This window comes from Neomonachus schauinslandi, chromosome 2, assembly GCF_002201575.2.
Source record: "Neomonachus schauinslandi chromosome 2, ASM220157v2, whole genome shotgun sequence".
Taxonomy (NCBI): Eukaryota; Metazoa; Chordata; class Mammalia; order Carnivora; family Phocidae; genus Neomonachus; species Neomonachus schauinslandi.
The window spans coordinates 129732920-129755925 of NC_058404.1; the positions used below are offsets into that span (position 1 = coordinate 129732920).

General features: G+C 35.9%; 1 protein-coding gene across 1 annotated transcript in view; it reads right to left on the reverse strand.

Moving 5' to 3' along the window:
* CCSER1 (coiled-coil serine rich protein 1) overlaps positions 1 to 23006 on the reverse strand; it is a 1330597-nt gene that overhangs the window by 726678 nt on the left and 580913 nt on the right. The window lies entirely within an intron of this gene.

Below are 23006 nucleotides of genomic sequence, written 5' to 3' on the forward strand. Positions count from 1 at the left end.
CAGGAAGGGAAAAATGAAGGGGGGGGGACATCGGAGCAGGAGATGAACCACGAGAGACTATGGACTCTGAGAAACAAACTGAGGGTTCTAGAGGGGAGGGGGTGGGGGGATGGGTTAGCCTGGTGATGGGTATTAAAAAGGGCACATCCTGCATGGAGCACTGGGTGTTATACGCAAACAATGGATCGTGGATCACCACATCAAAAACTAATGATGTATTTGTATGGTGATTAACATAATAAAAAAAACTAATGATGTAATGTATGGTGATTAACATAACAAAAATAAAATTAAAAAAAGATACTTTTATCTACCATTTGTTCCCCTGCCATAATTAAATATTAATTCCCAAACCAGTTACCATGTTACAGTCTTTGTCTTTAACGACATCTCTCTAATATTTGTCCCTTTCCCTAGAGCTCTGTCTTTGGGCATTTAATCTTCTCACTGGGCAAATACGCTCAGCTACAGCCTCTGTACACAGTACATCCACATTTAGGGCCTATATTACTGTATGCAGGTAATGCTCAGATACAAATACTTAATCTAGACTCTTCCATCTTCTAAGCTTCAACCCATAAATAAAACTACTTATTAAGCATATACTCACATTGTCCCATAGACATTTCAGGGCAACCTTCATCTTAATATTTCTCTCTACCTGAAACCTTCACTTTTACTTACTTCTCACATCTTCCTAGTTCCTAAAAATAACCAGGAAGCCATCCTATACTCTTTTTATTCGCTCTGAACCAAATCGGATACCAAACTCTCTCATCTCTATTTCCTTGATATTTCTTGGACTCACTCTTCTCTATCCTCATTAACTTATTCTAGGTACTCATTGCTTCTTTCCTGGCTTAATGCAGTAAGTTTCTAAACTGGTTTTCTATCACATTCCCAATCTGCCAGAGATATTTTGCTAAATGGGGATAAATTACAGCTCTTCTTATTTAACAGCTAATCACCTCCTTCAGGAAAATAAAGAAGGCAACACTCTTCAGCATAGCATATAATGCCTTTCATTAACTGCTACTGGCTTATTTCTGGAGCTTCCGAGCTTTTCATTTCCAACTTTCTTACAACCTTCACTCATTCCTATAGAACTGAAACACGAGAGGTTTTTATGTATCCTTGCTTTACACATACACAGGACTGGATTATACAGTCTTCCACCCGCAGCGCCTCTATATTCCCCACAATTTCTTGTGCTTTTAGAGGCATTTCAAACATTGCTCCTTACTCCACTAAAGAGCTTCCCCTTGTTGGCTGAGTAAGATCTCCCTTGAGAGTAAGGACGTGCTCCATAGCATCTAAATCCTATGTCATGAAATACTAATACTTCACATGTTGTTTGCCTATTCCCCTGCCTCTTCAGACTCTTTTTTTCCCCCTCCACTTTAGCAGATAGACTATTTCATTAGCACCAAACACTGTAACTGATGTGCATAAGCTCAAATCCACATTTCCTTCCCATAAAAATCACCAAATAATATAAACATTAGGAGAATTACTTTTTCTGAATCTGTTAACCTAGCTGAACTGACAAGGAACACAATAGCTAATGGCTTAGAAAAAAACAGAATATTTGTTTATTTTGGCTTTCATGGTGTTAATAATTTCTACTTCCTCTAAACTAAGCAATACCAAACATATGATTTTAATTTACAAATATCTTTCAGTTGTTTGGAACCAGCTTGGCTGGGAGATGCTAATTATCTCTGTACCTTTCCTTTTGCAGTAGGCCTATTTCTTGACTAAATCATGTTTTCATGGAGTTTACACTCATTGTTTTTAATATTTATTTTCATAGATTTTAAATATTAATGGCAAGAATGCTTAACCTGCTCCACAATATAAAGGGAAAAAATATAGCAAACTTAAGAAGTAGGTAAGAGAATAATCATGCGTTTTAGAATCAGAGATCTAGGATCAAATTGTTGGGCTTTCAATTAATTAGGCCTGTGGCTCTGTGCTAGAAACTTTCTGTGGAGGTTGAAGATAACAGCAGACCATAAATACCTGATGGCAAACACTACATTGTACTAATACTTATATTCCTGAAGTCTTGCATAATCTCACTTAAGAAAATTAACTCTTCTCATAAAATAAAATGTCACAGGTGAGTTCTCCAGGAAACAAATACTGAAGTGGAGTTAAGGGTGTAAATGGTTTATTAGAGAGTAAACCCATGTTAAAAGAAAAGAAAATCAGACTCGGGTAGGGAGATAGTTGGACCAAGATTCATACCTGACAAATCCTCTGTCAGCCAAAGGAAGAGCTCCAGCGCCAGGAGCCCCTCTTAGAGGAATCATGTGTTGAGGGAAGGTGGGCAGGCTCTTATATCGCTCCCTGTTCGGTCATTGACTGGGGGCTGTCTCAAGAATAACTAGATCTCAGCTGCTGTTACTTATTCATTGTCTCAGATCATCCACAAATGAGACTGACTTCAGGTAGAAAGAAGAGGCAGGCCCTTAAGGCATTAGCTAACAGCAGGAGGCAATCAGCTAACCACAGGATTTGCAGCTGGGCACTGAGTCCTTTACTAAAAGATCTCGGCATCTGTCTGAATCTACTACAATTGTTTTTTGTGGATTAATTATCAACAATATTTTTGTATATTAATTATTTTGTTGATTAATTAATTTAAAATGGAAGATTCACCTATATTGTGACTAATAGGAATTGTAAAAAAAAATTGGTTTTCCAAAGCTATGCTCACTTTATACAATTCTCTGATTTTGTTCCTGGGGAACTTTTTCAAGAAGTTCATAATCTCACAGTTTTAAATCAATAGGTGATAATATATCATTTGCATTTACTTATGGAATAACACCTTAAATATTTATCATGTCATTAGAAGCCAATTTTTATAAAAGTCTTTATGATGACTATGCAAATGAATCTTATCTAGAGTTTCATTTTTAGTTGTTATATATACATGTGTCAATATTCACAGAAGTATTTGTCTAACACATAAAATAAAATCTCTTGAACAACACTCTTAGCTGAAGAGCAAGAGCAATATTCCCTCAATATTCTCACTATGTTTTCAAATTTCTAGGATGTATTTGACAGGATGATCTATTTAATTAGAAATAATATTGATGTGTAGAATTAACGATTTTAATATTCTTGATTTTTCAAATTAGATTATTCCATTAACTGGGCATCTGGGTGGCTACTCAGTTAAGCATCTGCCTTCAGCTCAGGTCATGATCCCAGGGTCCTGGGATCATCTGGGATGGAGCCCCACGTTGGGCTCCCTGCTCCGCGGGAAGCCTGCTTCTCCCTCTCCCACTCCCCCTGCTTGTGTTCCTTCTCTCGCTATGTCTCTGTCAAATAAATAAGTAAAATCTTTAAAAAAAAAAAAGATTTATTTAATTGAGAGAGAGAGAGAGTGCAGCAGGGAGGGGCAGAGGGAGAGGTAGAGTCTTAAGCAGACTCCCAGCTCACTTGGAGCCTGATGCGGGACTCATCTCACAACCCTGAGATCATGACCTGAATTGAAACCAAGAGACAGACTAAGCTTCTGCTTATTTAAATGTATATTGTTCATTGATAGAAAACTATACATTTTAATAATTATGATATTTTCTTTTTCTCATTCAAGTATAATTAATTTTAGGACGAAAATTCAAGTCTATTTTTTTTAATTAAATTCTATTATTTCTAAATTCAGTAATTATTTAAAAGTATGGAATTCATAGTGTGGTAGATTAAAGATGGCTACAAATCTTTTGCTACTATTCCCACTGAAAGATGGAGGCCAATGCTCTCTCCTTGGATCTAGGCTGGTTTTATTGTTTGTGCAATAGGATACCATGGAATGAACTCTACATTACTTCCAGGACGAGATAAGAAAAGGCCTTTCAGCTTCCACAACTGGTCTCTTAGAACGCTCCTTTCTCAGGTTATTCCCTTGCAGAAGGAATCCAACAGCCATGCTGAAAAGTAAAACCACATGCACTTCTGTTGACAACCCCCTATAAGCTGTGAATGGATACCCAGCTTCAACTGCCAGCCATGAGAGTGAGCCATCTTGCACATCACTTTCAGGTGACCAAAGCCCCACACCAATATCTCACCATAACTGCCTAAGTTGAATTATTCCCAAATTCCTGACCTGCAAAACTGTGAGCAATTAAAATTATTATTTTAAGCCATTAATTTTGGGGATGATTTGTTACAAACACCACAGCACATATGGACAAACTCCAAATTATTATAATTAGAATTAGTATAAATTATGACTCATTATAGTTGTAAAAAATATATGCAGCTAGTTTTGAAATAAAATATTTTGTGATTTAATTTATGATTTTTGTGATTTAAGTTATAGTTTAAATAGTGCAATTGTCAAATAGCTCATTTCATGCATGAAAGGAAGATTTATGTTCTCATTGTGTAAGATACTAGAGAATCAGACATACAGATATAAAAACAGTTTACAAATTATCTTATTCTTGTACTTTCATTTGATAAAGTTGGAAAGTTAGAGCCAGATACACAGATATTAGGGTAATTTGTCCCAAATTCAGTTAGCTGACTTCAGTCCCATATATCCCATAATTTATTTTTGCCTAATTTAGAAACAACTCATTGTTTCAGACTATTATATAAACAGAAATCAAATGCCAAAAAAAAGGCAAGTAGAATCTGTAAATCATTTTGAAAATGATCTTACGCTGAAATTAGAAATATAGGTTAAAAAAATCACATAATTTCTAACTCACACACCTCCACATAATTCTGCAGGTAAAATTATTTGTAATTCTGGGCTACTAGTTACAAACACATGTCAAAATTGGTATTGAGTCATCATGATTCTTTCTATTTATAGACCTCTGGAGGGCTTTATTTTATGATTTACAAGTTATTTCCTCATTCTTGTAAACAAAAAAGGTCAAAAGATTTTTAAAAAAATAAAGGAAAGAGACAACTCTATCAGAGAAAGAAGGACAGAATGTCATGAACAAGTGGAAAAAGAAAGAAATCGGAATCTGGTAGGAGAGGACAGCAGGGCAGAGGTTAGAAAACACAAAAATGTATAATAACTGACAATGTATTTTGCAGCTCTACCTAAAGAACTGACCTTATATAATTCTTACATTAACTGAACTTTAAAGTAGCATGCTATCTGCAAAACCTGAGCAACTAGAGAAATAAAGCAGTGTAGACAGATAGTTATCTAACAGGAGCATAAGAGGAACTGCTTTTTGAATACTGAAAACAAAGTCAGAGTGCCTGGGTGGCTCAGTCAGTTAAGTGTCTGCCTTTGGCTCAGATAATGATCCTGGAGTCCCAGAATCAAGCCCCACATCAAGCCCTGCATCAGGCTCCCCACTCAGCAAGGAGTCTGCTTCTCCCTCTGACCCTCCCCCCTCTCGTGCTTTCTCTCTCTCTCTCAAATAGGTAAATAAAATCTTAAAAAAAAACCCGAAGTGAATAAAAACACCACTCTAATTCTTTATTATTTAGTTTAAAATAATTGAAAAAAAAATAAATCATTTCAGTATTAATGCTTCATGATGAAAAATCTTCTTTTTACATTCAATTAAAAAATATTCCGGATTTGACTTTGTACATTCACTTATGAGATGACATAACATTTCATTGATTTACAGTGGTTTTTTTCTAAATATTTTTATAGAAATAGAAAAATAAAAAAGGCATAATAGGTGTTCAAAGTGAATATCTTATAAATATATATTTTTAGCATATAGATCAAATCAGGAAACAGCATTATCCCTTGACACAATGGTATATTGGCTGTGATTTTCAAACAATCAGAGACTGGATATCAGCATAATCTTTTCATTTGCAAGTGTTACTCTTAGGAAATATTAAGACTTCTTACTGATCTTTATCACTCAATGATAACAATACCTGATATTTGTATGGGAAAGGGGCTTTATAATTTGTAAAACATTTTTATGTATATAATTTCTTTTTACTATCAGAATATTTCTTAACCAGTTATTGGGCAAAATGGTACATTTCTAGGATAAGTAAAGGCTTTAGGCATAAAAATGAAGCAGAAAAAGCAACTGTAGCAAAGGTCAAACAAAAGGAAACCATTAATAATAATACTAAGACCCTTAGGATGTTTCATTAACCTCTCAACAAAATTTATTGTATTCCTACAGTTTTTGGAATCATTAAAAACATTAGCCTCACTGAGAAATCTGTTAGGATGTTAAAACAGTTCCATGAGACTATGGGCTTGTCATTTCCAAGTTGTTAGAATGCTCTTAGATTCACTTTCTTACGTTAATAAGAAAAACTTGGGTTGCATAACTCTTTTAATATACTTTTCCTTATTTTTTTTTTCTATACAGTAAGTTAACAGAACATGTTAATCTAAGTCATGATCCTTATAAAAATATTTACTCAAAGTTTTCACTATTTTGTTATTTGTTTCATCCAGGATTTTTTTTTTGGGGGGGGGTGGTTAAAAGTAAAATTAAAAAAAAACCAAACATCTGTATTTCATTTTCCAAAGCCTTCTTAAAATGATTTTATTTTGTAGGTATAAGGATGAAAACAAATTTCCTAGGGTCATAGAATGAGTTAGTAAGCATGGCAAATTAGTTTTCTGATCTCCTAAACCCATGTGTTTTATCAAAATCAATTATAAACTCTACTTAAGATATAAATGTCTTATAAACTCAACAAGGAGCTTGTCAACAAAGAAAGTCAACAAATGATAAAGTAATATTAATTTATATTGCCCCATTGAACTTGCTTGATAAAAAATTCTTGGGGAAAAAATATTCTTAGGAGATCTTAAGATTCTCTGATACCAGCATTTTTTTTTCCTCACAGAAGACAGATATAACTGTCACATTATACTTTTATTTTTTAAATAAGGTAAATGATTACAACTCTTCCCACAATATAAATTTTACAAGAAAGAAAAATGAAATGGTTAGAAATACCCTGTTAAACATTCCTTTTTGTTATGTAGTCATGCTTGCTTGCTTTTCATTTTTTTTTAATTTTAATTATTATTATTTCTTAAGTAGACTCCATGCCCAGCATGGGGCTTGAACTCATGAATCTGAGGTCAAGACCTGCAAGCTCCAACTGAGCCAGCCAGGCACCGCATGCTTTGCATGCTTTAAATAAGAAATAAGGGACCTCTTATCCTTCAACATCTTGAATGAAGAGAATTATGTCTGAACATAACTTCAAGTTTAGTTTCTGAGAAGGAAAAGCAATTAAAGACATCAAACATATCCCATTCCCCACCTAGAAGTGTGTAACACAGTTGTTTTATTTTTGTTTTATTTAAAATACTCTCCTGACCCAGTTTTGAGGCCTTGGTCGGAGGCCTGTTAGATCCTCTTCTTGAACAACTAATTAAGTCCACATTCCAAATACTTCCCTTATTGGGCCCTCACACTTTAGGGCCATTATGTACCAGCCCTACCAAACCAGGTACCAGGCAATTAGGGATAGCCCCCTGTATTCCCCAGAGCTCCTAAAATTATTCAAGTTAACCAATCCTCAGGGAGCCCTGGAAATCTAGCTAACCCCATGCTGTTTGCCATTACATAAGTTACCCCTAGAGCTGGAGTTTACTGTTAACTCTGTAGCCTGAGAGCAAATTCCTGCAGGGTCCTGCTTGGCAGCCTTCTCTTATTGGGAGGTGTAAGTAACAGAGATCTGAGTACCAGTGTGTTGTATCTCCATCAAAAAAAAAAAAAAATTAAATCTCATAAAAAATAATGCTGGCAAGTCTGGCTGCAGGTAGTGGGCACACTTCTGCCATTCACCTGGGACAAGGTAGCTGAGCCAGCTCTTGGGCCCTAGACATTTATGCCACCCTCAGACAGAGAGGAAGGGCAATGTGAATACTGGGCACTGCTTGGCAATATATATGCATTGTTTGCATAATAAAAGGAGAAAAAAGCCCTTCTAGTTTTATATTTTAATAGAGTAAAAATCAGAGAGGAAAAACATTCCTAATATTAGCAAATCCTAAAAAAATGTGTAGTATTCTGTCTTATAGGGTGCTGAATTGTGACAATAATGAAGAATACAGATTAAGTAATGCGTTAAGGATGTTTTTCGAAGATTCTAGCCTAATTGTAGAATTCTGGGGAGGAGAAAAAGCAGAAAGCTCAACATTGTGCTACACAGAAATCATGGATAATGTGACTCAATTTAAGCAGTGGTTTCAGGCAGTCTGGGAGGTCACAAAAGTAAGCTGCAAAAAAGCAATGAATGTTAGCTGATGCTACAGATCACAGCTACAAAACATAAACCAGTATTAGACAGTAAGGAAAGGAAAAAAAGGTCATGCTTTGTTCTTTTTAGAGCACTAATGGATAGCAACAGCATACAGAGTAGTAAATTCAACTACTCATTATAAGTACATTGTAAAGCAGGAGTCTTAAGATGGCATATACATGAATTTGGAATAAGTAACTTTTTCAACTTATGAAATAGATATACTTTTGAATGGTTGCTTATGAAGTGAATATCTGAATACTCTGCCCAACTATATAATTAACTTCCATTATAAAACCAAATGTTTGGCTTAAAGAGTCTACAAATTAAATTTAAGAGTACTGAGAAGTTTTAGATTATCATTAAACAACACTAAACTATCCTAAAAACTATTATCTAATAAAGGAAAAAAACCCTACAAATCTAGCAATGTTTTTCGTTGCTGTCTCTCCTTTGGGACAGACAAGATTGCATCTGAGTGTTGTGTCACAGTTCAGCTATGTGACCTTGCACAAATCAATTACTGATAACAAAAGTACAATTTATTGAAATTCTGAAATAATAAATGTTTTGCATACATTGTCATGGATAGTCACATTTTTTTACCAGTGAGGTGGTATTAACCACATTTTTCAATGTTTTAACAACTTTCCTATACCATAGAACTAAAAACAATGACTGAAATAAACCCAAGTCTGCATTAACACAAAACCAGTGTCTCTCAGTAGTAGTCTGCACTAACTACTTTGGAGAGCCTCAATTTCCCTCATAAAATGGGGATCATGTATATATATTTTTTCCCAAAATGATTCACTCACGTACACATAAGGGAAACCACCACAATTAGGCATGGTAGGTAGAATGTCTAAAACAGCAACCCCAGACTTGTCCTGCCCTCATCTCCAGAATCTATGAATACGATATCACTCCAGTGATTATATTACGTTCTATAATACAGTTGACCTTAAAATAGGGAGATATCTGTGTGGGCTTAATCTAGTCATATGAAGCAAAAGTCAGATATATTCCAAGCATGGTAAGCATTTTACTCACTATTGATGTTTTGAGGATCGAAAGGGCTGTGTGAGAAGGGATAACATAAGGAGATAAGAGAAACAGCCAGCAAGGAAATGGGACCTCAAACCTTCAACCAAGGAAGTGAGTTCTTCCAAAATCAGGGATGGGCTGGAAAGACACCCCGAGGCTCCTGATGAGGACAGCTGATGACTCCTTAATTTCAGCTTTGTGAGACTCTGACGAAAGACTTATAAATGTCTTTTAAGTCACCAAATTGCATACACAAAGACTAAAGTAAGAGAGAGAAAGCTTTCTTGAGAAAAAAATATCTAACCAGAATCTCAATGGTCAGAAGAGTTAGCAAATGATCAAAGAAAGGAAAGCATTTTCCAAGCAAATGCAGGATGATGAGAATTCCTAAAGTAAAGGAAACCATTGCAAGAGCTCAGGGAACAAGTATTTTAGTATAATGGTATGGAGAGGTATCGACAAGAAGACACAATTGAAAACCAAAACATGAAAGTCATTTGTACCACAATAGTAAGTTGGTTCATTCAGAAGGCTTTGATGTATCAATAAAGAATTTTAATCCATGTAAGGGTATAATCAGATTTAAGTTTATGCAGCTTACTGTAGGGACAGCAAGGAGGATGGGCTGGATGAGATAAAGACCAGAGATAGGTGGCTGGTTTAATGATCCAGGTAAGAAATTATTAGTATTTAAACTAAGATGGGGCTGTGGGAGTGGATTTGAAAGATATTTAGAAGGTGGGCTCTTCCAGATATGGGAGGCACAGGAGGGAAAAATGAGGAAGGAAAGAGTCAAGGATGATATAAAGTATCTGGGGAATGTATGGGGTGAATGCAAGTGTTGCTCATTCTTGTTGATAGCAAACCTAATTAAAGGTGGAGGAATTTAAGATGAAGAAAACACAATGAGTTTAATTTGTGACTCTTGTTAACATCCAGCTGAAGAAATATAGTATGGACTGTCGATGTAGGCATGGGCTCAGAAGAGAGACGTCTGGTCAGGCTGTGGAGATTTGGGAATCATTAGAATATTGATGTAGTGAAAAATCAACAGTTGAAAGATGAGAAGTGACTGTGGAAACACAAAACAAAAAAATGACTGAAAATGAACAGTTTGAGATAAGGAAAGCATGGAGTCATGATAGTCAAGGCAGGAGATAACTTTAAGAAAGAGAGTAAGATCAATGATGTTAGATGCAACAGAGATAAAGTAAGTGCTTATCAAATAGTAAGTCATTGTTGACTTCAACAAAGCAGTTCCAGGTGGCATGTTAGAAGTAGGATCCAGATTACAGCGGCTCAAAAGCAAATTGAAGATGTAGAAGTAAGGAGTTACCAACCACATAATTATCAAAATACAAGCTCCTTCCAGGACCTGTTAGGATTGAGATGGTGTGTGTGTGTGTGTGTGTGTGTGTGTGTGTGTGTGTTTCAGATGGAAAAGCTTGAAGAGGTTTAAAGGTTGCTAAAAATGATTCAGTAAGGAGGGAGAAGTTAGAAATATAAGGGAGAGAAGGAATAACTGAGGGAAGGAAATCCTTCAAGTGTTAAGAGATGAGATCCACTACATGCAAGGAGGTATGAGCTTCCAGTAGGCAGAGAAGTATACATGAACATAAGGAAATGAAATAATCTTTTGTTGATAGTGCTTCAATGATAAAGGATCCTCTTTCTAAATAACTTTAACTGATGACTGAGTAATATTCCATTGTGTATACATATATATTTCACATCTTCCTTATCCATTCATCTGTTGAAGGGCATCTCGGCTCCTTCCACAGTTTGGCTGTTGTGGACTTTGCTGCCATGAACATTGGGGTGCATGTGCCCCTTCTTTTCACTGCATCTGTATCTTTGGGGTAAATACCTAGTAGTGTAATTGCTGGGGTAGCCAGGTAATGGCTATTAAGGAGGGCACGTGTTGTGATGAGCTCTGGGTGTTATATGCAACTAATGAATCATTGAACACTACATCAAAAACTAATGATGGCTAACTTAACATAATAAAAAATAAAAACAATATTTCATTACATTTTAAAAAATAAAAATAAATAAATAAATAAATAACTTTAACTCTGTAATAGACTGCTAAGAATTGAATGTGTTCCCTCAAAATTCATATGCTAAAGTACTAACCCCTAGAACCTCAGAACATGACCTTGTATGGAAATGGAGTCACTGCAGACGTAATTGGTTAAAATGAAGAGAGTACTAGAATAGGGTAAGCCCCTAGTCCAATATGACTGATGTCTATACAAAGGAGAAATTTGGACACAGAGAAATGTACACGAGGAGAACACCATGTAAAGACTGGAGTTAATGTTGTCACAAACCAAGGAACTACCAGAAACTAGGAGAGAGACCTGGGACAGATTCTTCCCTAGCACCATCAAAGGGAGCACAGTCTTAATGACACTTTGGTCTCAGAATTCTAGCTTTCAGAACTGAGACAATACATTTCTGTTGGTTAAGCTACACAGTTGTACTTTGTATAGTATCCCTAGGAAACCAATACACAGACATAATGTAATTTTCAACTGCTACACCTTCTTATAGATTATGTATAAGTAATTGAGTTTATATATAATTTTTCAATAATTAGCAAATCAGCAAATAGAAAGAAGTAGGAAAGGATGGAAAAAAGAGAGTACATAAACCATGACCTTTCTCTACCATGTCTCTTACCTTCAAAGCTCTCCAAATACTCATTCTTATTTCTAACATAGGGTCATATTAAATAAAATGGAGGGGTTATTAGCATATCTAATATAACAGTAGTTCTTTATTCCTTCAGGTTATAAACATAAAGCACTTTTGTCTTTGCATATTTAGTCACTACTTGATTCTTGAGCAAGTAAGAGGTGTAGGTGTCTACTTAAGTCTGTATCTGTAGCAGTAGTTTTGCCTTTAGTCACACTCAATCATTCAAGGGAACACCAGGGTTTACTGTTGTGGACTTTTGTACAGAATGTGAGGGCAGCCACTACCACATTCTTGTAACTTGACACTGATCAAAATGATCAAAATGTTTTAGACAAGTTAGTCTCATCAAAGTCAAATTTGCTTTGACCACTAATCAGTATGTGAATTCGTTCCACATACTGATTCCTTTTCACATATAATAAAATGTGATAAGAAAAATGTCACCTTCAGGCATGGGGGGAAATGTAAATGAATGCCCTCATACTCATACCCAACCTCATGCCATCTGAGCCCTGCTGGTTGAAAAGAAAAAAAAAAAAAATGAAAGGAAAGAAAAGAAACCTCTGATGACTGAAAATCAGTGGCCATACCATAGATATCCATTATTATAATGTCAAAATATTAAAGGCAACCATAAGTATGCAATAATTAAAGAACTGTTATTAAATGATGGTAAATCTATCCAATGAAATATGCAACTTCGAGAAAGGCTGGTTACAGAGTCTATATAGTAAGCTGAAAAATACACTTTTAAAATTTAAACCTAATTTTCAATTAAACCTAAAAATTTATTCAAAGATATTTAGCAATCATGTAACCTGCTGAATCTATGGCACACATGATATAGTCTCAAAATAACAGTATGTTCAAGCGAAAATATTCCAGGACCAAAAAAGAAATTCAAAACAACCAGAGATCCTCATTTGCATATCTTGAACATAATAACTAGGACATATAGTTCACAATAATTTTTATTATTATACTACTCTCTTCTATCAGTTTCCCAGAGACACTTCAGCAGTTCTCCCAAGTGTTCTACAGCTCTTGCTTAGGTACCATGCGTCCTTCCAGCCCAACTTCCCTTCTGATTCTGAATCATAAGAACTCTTTAATGTGTCTGATAAGGAAGTCCTCCATCAGAGGGTAAAGAGGAAAAGAACTTAAGACCCAAATTATTATTATTATTTTAGATTTTGTTCTGAATTTGAGAGAAAGAGAGAGAGTGCACACTCAGGAGCGGGGGTGGGGGGGCAGAGGGAAAGGAGAAGCAGACTCCCCACTGAGCAGGAAGCCCTACCCAGGGCTGGATCCCAGGACCTTGAGATTGTGACTTGAGCCCAAGGCAGACACTTAACTGATTGAGCCATCCAAGTACCCCTCAGATGCGAATTATTTTTAGTGAATAGAGAAAAGGTAACTTAAAAAAATTTACATAAATACCCTCCCCCATTAATTAAATTAAAACTATGTGAGTATTTACTAGACATCAAAAACATGGAGTAAAAAGGCTAAATTATAAACACCTGTAGGGAAAGAATGGTGTCTTTGAATCCTTTTGATACTAAGTACTCTTCATACATAAGAAAGTAATAAGTGTTTTGTTAATTAAGCTTAAGAAAGTATGCAAAAACTGTTCAAAAAGATGTTATTGTAAATCTATTAAAATGTTAAGATTGTAAGGAAAATAAATGACAACTTATGAAAGTGTACAACTTGAACATACAGTTTTAAATGGCATTGGACTGAGATTTATTTAGAAAGCAATACATTTAAAGGTGCTGGTACCTTATTTCTGTCAATAATTGTCAAGTTATTTTGCTTGAATACAGAAACCGTAGTTGTAATTCTTGAGGTCTTTATTCTGAACTTGTCACATTGAAAGACTTGCGCTTTAATAGTATTATATTATCTTGAAAGTAATAGACCTTTCTGTTCACTTTGACTATGAATTTAAATATGGTTTCTGTTCTTCTATTGCTACTTCAATTTTGTCCAGCTGTGCAATGCCTAACATTGCCTAATCATAAGTAGAGAGCCAGTCAAGTCACAGGATTATAACATAATAAGAAGAAAAGAAAAGAAAAGATAGGAAAAGAAAAGGAAAGGAAAGAAAAAACCTATTTTTTAAAGGAAGCCAATAGCAAAGTACATGGGTAGCAAACTAGATAGGTAGTTTTCAACAGCAGGCGAATGAAGACTTTACCTAAATCATCTAGGGAGTATTTAAAAGATTTACAGTCTCTTCCTCCCCCCAATTTACCCTGCTAGGTTTATGAGACTCAATTGCAGGTGTGAGTTGGAATCTATCTTTTTTTTTCATTTTTCTAATCTCACTCTTCGGAACACAGTGCTGTTGAAAATCAGTTGAAAAGGAGTGATTATTAGAATATGTAAAACACACATAAGGATTTAGGACAACGGGTATAATTTTGCTTCTTATAATCACAATGTGCCATAAACTGGCCCTTATATAGCAAACATTTCCGTTATCCAGGATGATGGGGAAAAGGATAGGTTTTCCATGAATTACTCAGTTAGTTTTATATAAAATCATGAGTAGTATGGGAAAGGTTAAACACTTGTTCACTAATATTCACAATACTGGTGTAAGAGAGAAGCCCTCTAAACTGTAGTAACTTTTAGCTTAGATATTCTCTATTAGTTCTGTTAGCCCTTAAACTGAATTAACTTTCGACCTTTCCTAAGACAAACGTAACAACAAACAACAACAAAGACTTTGTCTTTCCTAACTTCTATCCTGACTTTCTCTTCCTTCGATTAAGAGATTCTTGGAAGAGCACCTACACTTATAGAAGCCATACCCTCACTTGCAATTTAGCCATGAATAAAGAATCATTCAAGCTCCTTGACTCTGAAAACTGGCACTCCAGTCCCTTAATTAAAATTGCTCTCATCAGTGTTAAGTAAAAACATTTTTCGGTCCTCAGCCTGATCTATGCTTTAGACTTGGCAATACAAAAATCCCGTTTTAAAAATATCTCTTTCTCCTGGACTTGTGCACATTTTGTCCTCAGATACTTATCAAACTCCTTAATATTTTTCATTTCACTTTGTTCTTTAAAAGTTAATACTCTTGGGCGCCTGGGTGGCTCAGTTGGTTAAGCGACTGCCTTTGGCTCAGGTCATGATCCTGGAGTCCCGGGATCGAGTCCCGCATTGGGCTCCCTGCTCGGCGGGGGGGTCTGCTTCTGCCTCTCCTTTATTCCCTCTCGTGCTCTCTGTCTCTCATTCTCTCTCTCGCAAATAAATAAATAAAATCTTTAAAAAAATAAAAAAAAAGTTAATACTCTTCAGGTTTCTATCTGAAGACCTCACCCATCTCCCCTTAAATGTTTTACCGCAACAACTTATTGTATTAGCAATTACCTATAAACTAACAGTTCCAGATTTATTATCAAACCCCATTCCCTCCTCCCCAGTCTTCTGAAATCGTGTGCCAAATTTCTGCTTCCTGGAGATTTGCCACTTATGTTCCAGGTGTGTCAGACTCAAACTTTCACATCTAAAATCTTCACCCCAAAGGGCAACATATAATTTCTCCTATAATTCTGGTCTCAATTAATAACATCACTTCTCCTATAACTTGACCAAGAAACTGATTCATCCTTGACTTCTTTTAGCACTTAAGTATTTCACCTCATTATCTTGCTGGCGTGGTTTCTGACGATGAGATGTCCATTGGAATTCTTTCTCCCTCTCCCTCTTTTTTTCTCTCTAGAGGTAAGATATTTTCTTTCTCTGGATTCTTTAAAGATTTTCTCTCTGTCTTTGGCTTTCTGCAGCTTCAATATGTTATGTATAGGTGTAGAGTTTTTATACTTCTTGCTTGGAATTCTCTGAGTTCCATGAACCTGTGAGTTGATGTCTGCCATTTATTTTGAGAAGGTTTTGGTCACTATTTAAACATTCCTTCTTCTTCATTCTCTCTCTTTTCTTCTAGTACTCCAATTGTGCACATGTTATACTCTTAGAATTCTTGGATATTCTGTTATTTTATTTCCATTCCTTTCTCTTTTTGTGTTTCATTTGACATATCTTCAAGCTCACTGATTCCTTCCTTGGCAGTGTCTAATCTACTATTGAGTCCATCAAAGGCATTTTTCATTTATGTCAATTTCTAGCATTTCATTTTGATTTTTAGAGTTTCCATTTCTCTGCTTACATTGCCTATTTGTTCTTGCATGCTGTTTACTGTTTTTCCATTACTGCCCTTAACACACTAATTAGAATTATTTTAAATTCCCTGTGTGATAATTTCAAAATCTGTGTTTATATGAATTTAGTTCTGCTGCTTACTTTGTTTCTTCTTCTTTTTTTCCTGTCTTTTAGAATGCCTTGTAATTTTTTAGAAAGCTGGAGTGATGTATTGAATAATAACTGAAGTAAATAGTGTGAATTTTTATGTTAATCTTGCTAAAAGTTGGGCTGTGTTTAGTATTTGCTATAATTGTAGGTCCCAGAGGCCTCAAATTCCTTGACCGTCCTTACTTTTGTCTCCTCTGCTGTCTACTCTATGAGCTACTCTAAGAACAGCTCCTAACAGAGTCTGTGCCTTGCAGTTCTTTCAGCTATAATCCACTGTATACTGGAACATTGTTGATGTAATTGTAAGGAGTTGGGGGGCGGTGGTATTCTATAATCTTATTATTATCAGTTTTTTAGCAGGCCTGTGTTTCTGGGATGATTGTGACCTTCACAAGTCTTTCTTAACTTTATTCTCCCTCCTCAGGTCAGACAGGAAGGGTAGAGAGGGCTGGAATTGGTTAATAGCCCTTCTCTCTCCCAGATGACATAAAACTTCTGCCTAGAGAGCAGGTCTTTGTTATAGAAAAGGCCCCGGGCATATTTCAAAGAGTTATTTTTCTGCTTCTCTGCCAAAACACAAGAGGACTTTATTTTGGTTCTTCACCATGAGAATCTGGTGGGAATTTCAGAGGTAAGATTCATTCAAGTGTGGGTCCCCCTTAAGAATGTGGCCCCCAAGAGTTTCATACTGTCAACCTAGTCTACACATAGCTTCGAGTAATTCATCAAAATTACAATTTAAGTGTTCCTACCAGTGTATAACTTTAGTGGCCTCTGTTCCATGTAAATTGATTTTGGCAGTGATTCTCTATATTTGTCTGTCGTGGTGATTTGCTTTGTGGCCTTGTTTCTTCGATAAGCCCAAGAAAAGTTATTGATTTTCAGTTTGTTCAGCTTTTGCTGTTTGTAAAAAACAGAAGTGATGACTTCCAAGCTCCTTACCTACTGGAATTAAAACCACAAGTCCCTATGCACGATTTGTCTTCTCACATTCTAAAACCAACTGAAAAACAATCCCTTTTCTGACTCCAAAATTCCTTAACTCATTCCCTTTCTTCATTTCCCATCACTACTGCCTTAATTCAGGTCTTTCTATCTGGTTAGACTTCTTCGTATGTCTCAGAATTGCTCTCCTTGACTTTGTTGCAACACTAAGGAAGAGAACCTTAATTGAGTTATTTATGTATATATATTTTTATTTTTTTTAAAGATTTTATTTATTTATTTGACAGAGTGAGACACAGCAAGAGAGGGAACACAAGCAGGGGGAGAGGAAGAGGGAGAAGCAGACTCCCCGCTGAGCAGGGAACCCGATGCGGGGCTCAATCCCAGGACCCTGGGACCATGACCTGAGCCGAAGGCAGACGCTTAACGACGGAGTCACCCAGGTGCCCCAAGTTATTTATGTATATTTATTTCCCTATTTTTTTTTAAAGATTTTATTTATTTATTTGAGAGAGAGAGAATGAAAGACAGAGAGCATGAGAGGGAGGAGGGTCAGAGGGAGAAGCAGACTCCCTGCTGAGCAGGGAGCCCGATGCGGGACTCGATCCCAGGACTCCAGGATCATGACCTGAGCCGAAGGCAGTCGCCCAACCAACTGAGCCACCCAAGCGCCCTATTTATTTCCCTATTATATGTAAGCTCTTTGAGGACAGAAACCATATTTTATCTGTGCACATCACAAATCATGTAGTCCAGTAGCTTTCACAGAGGAGTTCAGTAAATATCAATTAAATGAATGGATGGATGGGCAAATCATCTACTATCTTATGCGCCGTTAGTGCTTTAGTAGAAAAAAATTAGGCTGAAACTTGAAGTTAAAATTGATTTTGATTTCCTTAGATTACTCCAGAAATTCTTTAAGAAAAGATATTTTGCCCATAAATATATTCCATTAATGATGCCAGTAGCTGCCTCCTGGTGGTATACTAGTTATCAATTCAATGAAGGCAGGACAGGAAATGTGCTGTATAATCAGTACTCTGGAGATATACATGTATATTTAATCCTGGACAATTCACGTCTTAATGCTCAAAAAAGTATTTATCAGGAAATAATTTTACTGCCTTTCACAGCATTAAAGCCATCTAGGAGAATACTCTATACTAGAAATATTCTTTCTCTTATTTTTGTTGCCATATCTGGCATTTAATACACTGCTTTGGTTTTCACCATTCTCTCAATATTATTTTAAGTTTTTTGTAAGGTACATCACAATCATTATTCTACCTTTCATAAGTAAATTGAAGTAGAAAATAGAAATAGAAAAGATAAGTGACTTGCTCAAGGCAAACACAAAAGTTATCAAAAGAGCTAAAACAAAACACTGTCAAATATTTCAATAACAAAATCCATGATTTCATACTTACAGACAATAGCTATAGAAAACTGAGAAAAGTGCAGTCATTTTTATTTTTCCTGAGAGCTAAAGCCAATATTGCCTAATACATATAAAGATAGTTTTTAATGAACACAGAAAAATTTTTTAGAAAACCTCTTATTGTTTTTAGCTTCATTAGGAAGTCAAACAGTTCAACTAATTTTAATATTCCATATTTTATCAGAAAAAAATCTTCCAAATTTAACTTCTGCTAAAATAAGGGAAGACTGCCTACTTAATTCCATGGGCATTATATCCATCATTTCATTAGATGTGATTTTACAGAAACCCTATGAATTAGGTGGTATTGCTGAGATTTTACAGGACAGCAGAGTGGCTCAGAGAAACCCCAGTAGCCAACATTCCACAGTCACACATACATTACAAAGGAGGTTTATACACCACATGTTTGATGAATGACTAATTTCTGAGTTGAGGTCAATGTCTGGTTCTATAGATAATAAACAGTGTTATGAGAAATACTTTTCTATTCTAGATCCCAAGAGTTCAAGATTTCTTGAAGATCACACATATTTAGAAATGTTGATACTTCAGTGAATTTAGGTTACCTTTACAAATTATGTTAATGAAGTAAAAAGGGAGTATTCCTGGGTGAGGAATCTTCCTGATCACTAGTCTTGCTTACAGAATCTCCATAAGTTCAATATTATTTTAGGAGAATCATTTGAATGAATATCAAAAACATGTAGAAGCCTACTGTCCTCTGACACTTTTCCTTTCAGATACAGTTAAGTGGATGGAGAAACTCCTTTCTCTACTGACTCACATTTTCAACTTTTGAATAAAGTCCTGGTGGATAATCTGGGCCTCCTTAACCCCTGGTACCCATTTGACATTGGGCAGGGAAAGTTTTCAGATTTCCCTAGGGCATGTAGCCTGCAAGTGCAATAAAAAAAAATGACTAACATATAATGTATTATTTGTTTCAGAGGCACAGGTCTGTGATTCAACAGTCTTACACAATTCACAGCACTCACCATAGCACATACCCTCCCCAATGTCTATCACCCAGTCACCCCATGCCTCCCACCCCCCACCACTCCAGCAACCCTCAGTTTGTTTCCTGAGATTAAGAATTCCTCATATCAGTGAGATCATATGATACTTTTTAAAAAATGACTATATTTGCACTTCTACTATCTCAGCATTTTGCTTGAATTATTTTGAGGGCCATTAATGAACCTGAAATATTCTTAGAAATCATTTAGATGGGAAGTACAAAAGGATACTGAGGTTTGGGCTTACTTTTTGGGGATTCCTGACCATCCCCTTTTTGGAAAGAAAAGAATCCAAAGATTCGAGAAGCTTGTCCTCCCTGAGTGGTAGACAACGTAGGCTTCCCAACCCCAACAGGTGACAGTGATTAACTACATAAGAGGGACTCAGGGAAAGTCAAGTCCTGAGGGCAACTTTATTAATTAAGGTGCTTTTAAGAATAATAAAAGATAGCCATTTAAAAGTAGCATAAACAGAAAAGATATTTATTATCTCATAAACAAGATTAACAGAGATAGGTGGTTCCAGGTTTAGTTATTCAGCAGCATAAAAACATAATCAAAGACCATGATACTTTCTATGTTAGTTTCACTCATTCTCAAAGGGTAGGCATTAGTTCTTGGGTTTGACCCTTTGTAGTTGTAGGCAGGGAAATACAAAGCCAAAAAGCATGCTCTTGACCAAACTGGATTTAATAGTGGGAAGCACAGTTTTTCCTCTCACAAGTATTATTTTCATCAAAGGCATACTTTTCCCTCTGGTCCCTTGGCCAAGATTGGGCCACACAACCAAGCTCAAGCTTCAAGGGAGTATCAGGCATTTTTTTAGCTGGCAGGTTCTATATCAAGGAAGACTGTCTGCATGGGGAGAAGATCAATGAGGTAAGAATCTGACATTGTAAGGCTATATACATAACCTGTAGGGAAAGTCTGGCATCATTTTGCACTCTTATGACTCATTACTTTAAATATCTTCCATTCAGTAGGATATTTAGAAATAAGGGAATATTAAATGTTAGCCATTTGACAAGGGTCTGAGAATACTGCAGCAAACAAGATGGAAAAAGAATGCTTACACTCTTCAGTGCAAAGAACAGAATTCTAAAGTCCGATGATGTTATGGAAGATAATTACCACTCCATCCTTTTCTAATTAAGTAATGTTTAAGCTGAGATCTGGGAAAGATGATTGTAATTTTGCTGTGGTAAAAGAAAAATAAAATACACCTTGACTAAGATAAAAGGGAACATGGAGGGGCGCCTGGGTGGCTCAGACGTTAAGCGTCTGCCTTCGGCTCAGGTCATGATCCCGGGGTCCTGGGATCGAGCCCCGCATCGGGCTCTCTGCTCGGCCGGGAGCCTGCTTCTCCCTCTCCCACTCCCCCTGCTCGTGTTCCCTCTCTCGCTATGTCTCTCCCTGTCAAATAAATAAATAAAATCTTTTTAAAAAAAAAAGGGAACATGGAAAGTTCAAGGAAATAAAAGATACCGAGTATTGATGAAGTATGAAACTCAAAGGGACAGAATGACACTTGACAATGCTGTAAAATCAGCCATATCATAAGTGCTTCTTAGACTTTATATTAAGAACAAGGGGAATGAAGGTTTTTAGACTTTATCTCAAGGACAAGGGATTTTAGCAGGGATATGACATATTTGCCTAAAGCTGGAAGAATGATTGAGGAAAAAAAAGGGGGAGGATAAAGTTGTAAGAGAGGAAGTGAGGATGCCAATTAGGAGGCTACTACAATGCTAGAGGAAATAGATAATAGCATTTCTGAGTTGATGGTAGCGGACCTGAATTATAAATTTTGTCCCTAAGTCTTCTGAGAAAACGCTCAACTACTGTCTGAAATAGTTTTTACCAGGTATTTACGCACTTGTTTTAAATATACATAATTGTGAATTAATTCACTGTGGTTTCATAAAGAGTTTTTAAAAGTCAACCAAGAACTTCTAACCCTATTTCTAAAGGAACAGGAATCTTGAGGAATGCAGGGCTCCCTCTAGCTTATATGTGGTATCCTACATGAAGTTCATTGGTTTCCTTGCAGAAGAGTGTTCCCTCCCCAAACATAAGACAGAATGTCGGAAACAATATGTAATCTCTGGGGTGTTGGTTTTGTAAATAAAATAATAGGTTTGGTTTTTTAATTTGTGTGTTGTTTGGCTTGTTTTTCTACAAGAATGTATTTCTAATAATATACTGGCCTTTAATGGAGAATTCGATTACAATAAATTTGCTTCTCAGATATTTTTACAGCAAGGTTCACTTACAATCATCCAACAAGAGATACACGTATCCATGCACTCATGTACATTCTACTTTCAAACTAATCTTCTCCAATGTATTTTTCAAATGCTTAAATTATGTTTCTTTCTATTCAGGAACTTATGAATACAGAGATACAATATAAATCTTCTCCCTATCATAGTCCTCCAATTGCCAGTGGTCTGTAAAATACAGATTCAACAAATTAACTTTTGTTAGACCTGAATTTCCTACTTCCTACAGTAGTAACTTTAAGCAGAACAGTGTTCAAGATAATATAATTTGAGTTATACTGTTATTAAGCAAAAAAACGATGCTTATACTTTAGAGAAAACTATATGAAAATAGTCTAATAAATGTATTCAATCATGAGACAGTAGATTGTCTTCCTTTTTCCCCCCCAAGATATTAAACCAACAGAATAAGAAAACATTTAAAGGAAAGGAGAATTATTACTAAAAGAAGCAGCTAACATTTATTTTGTTTTAATTGTATGTCAGGCACTCTGGATACATTGTCTCATTTAACCCTTACAATAACCCCGAGTTAGGAACTTTTATGTTGTGATTAATCATTGAAAAACTAATGCTTTAAATGTGTAAATAATGTACTCAGTCCTCCAGAACTACCCTGTAATAGTATTAGGTCTATTTGGCTCCAATGTCTTGATATTTCAATATGATGCTATAAAACATCTACAATATGCCAAACATTCTTAGGTGTTTCAAGCACATTTAATTTAGTTGGTACAATAATTCTGATGAGTAGATATTAATATCTATGTTGAACAGATAAGAAAACTGAAACTCAGAGAGGCTTAAATACATCTTTCAGTGTCACACACTTAAGTAGTGGACAAAGATGTAATAGGGTTTTCATTTGAACCTATACATTCTTTTTTTTTTTTTAATTTATTTATTTGACAGAGAGAGAGAGCACAAGCAGGGGGAGCAGCAGAGTGAGAGGGAGAAGCAGGCTCCCTGCTTAAGCCCGACACAGGGTTCGATCCTAGGACCCCTGGA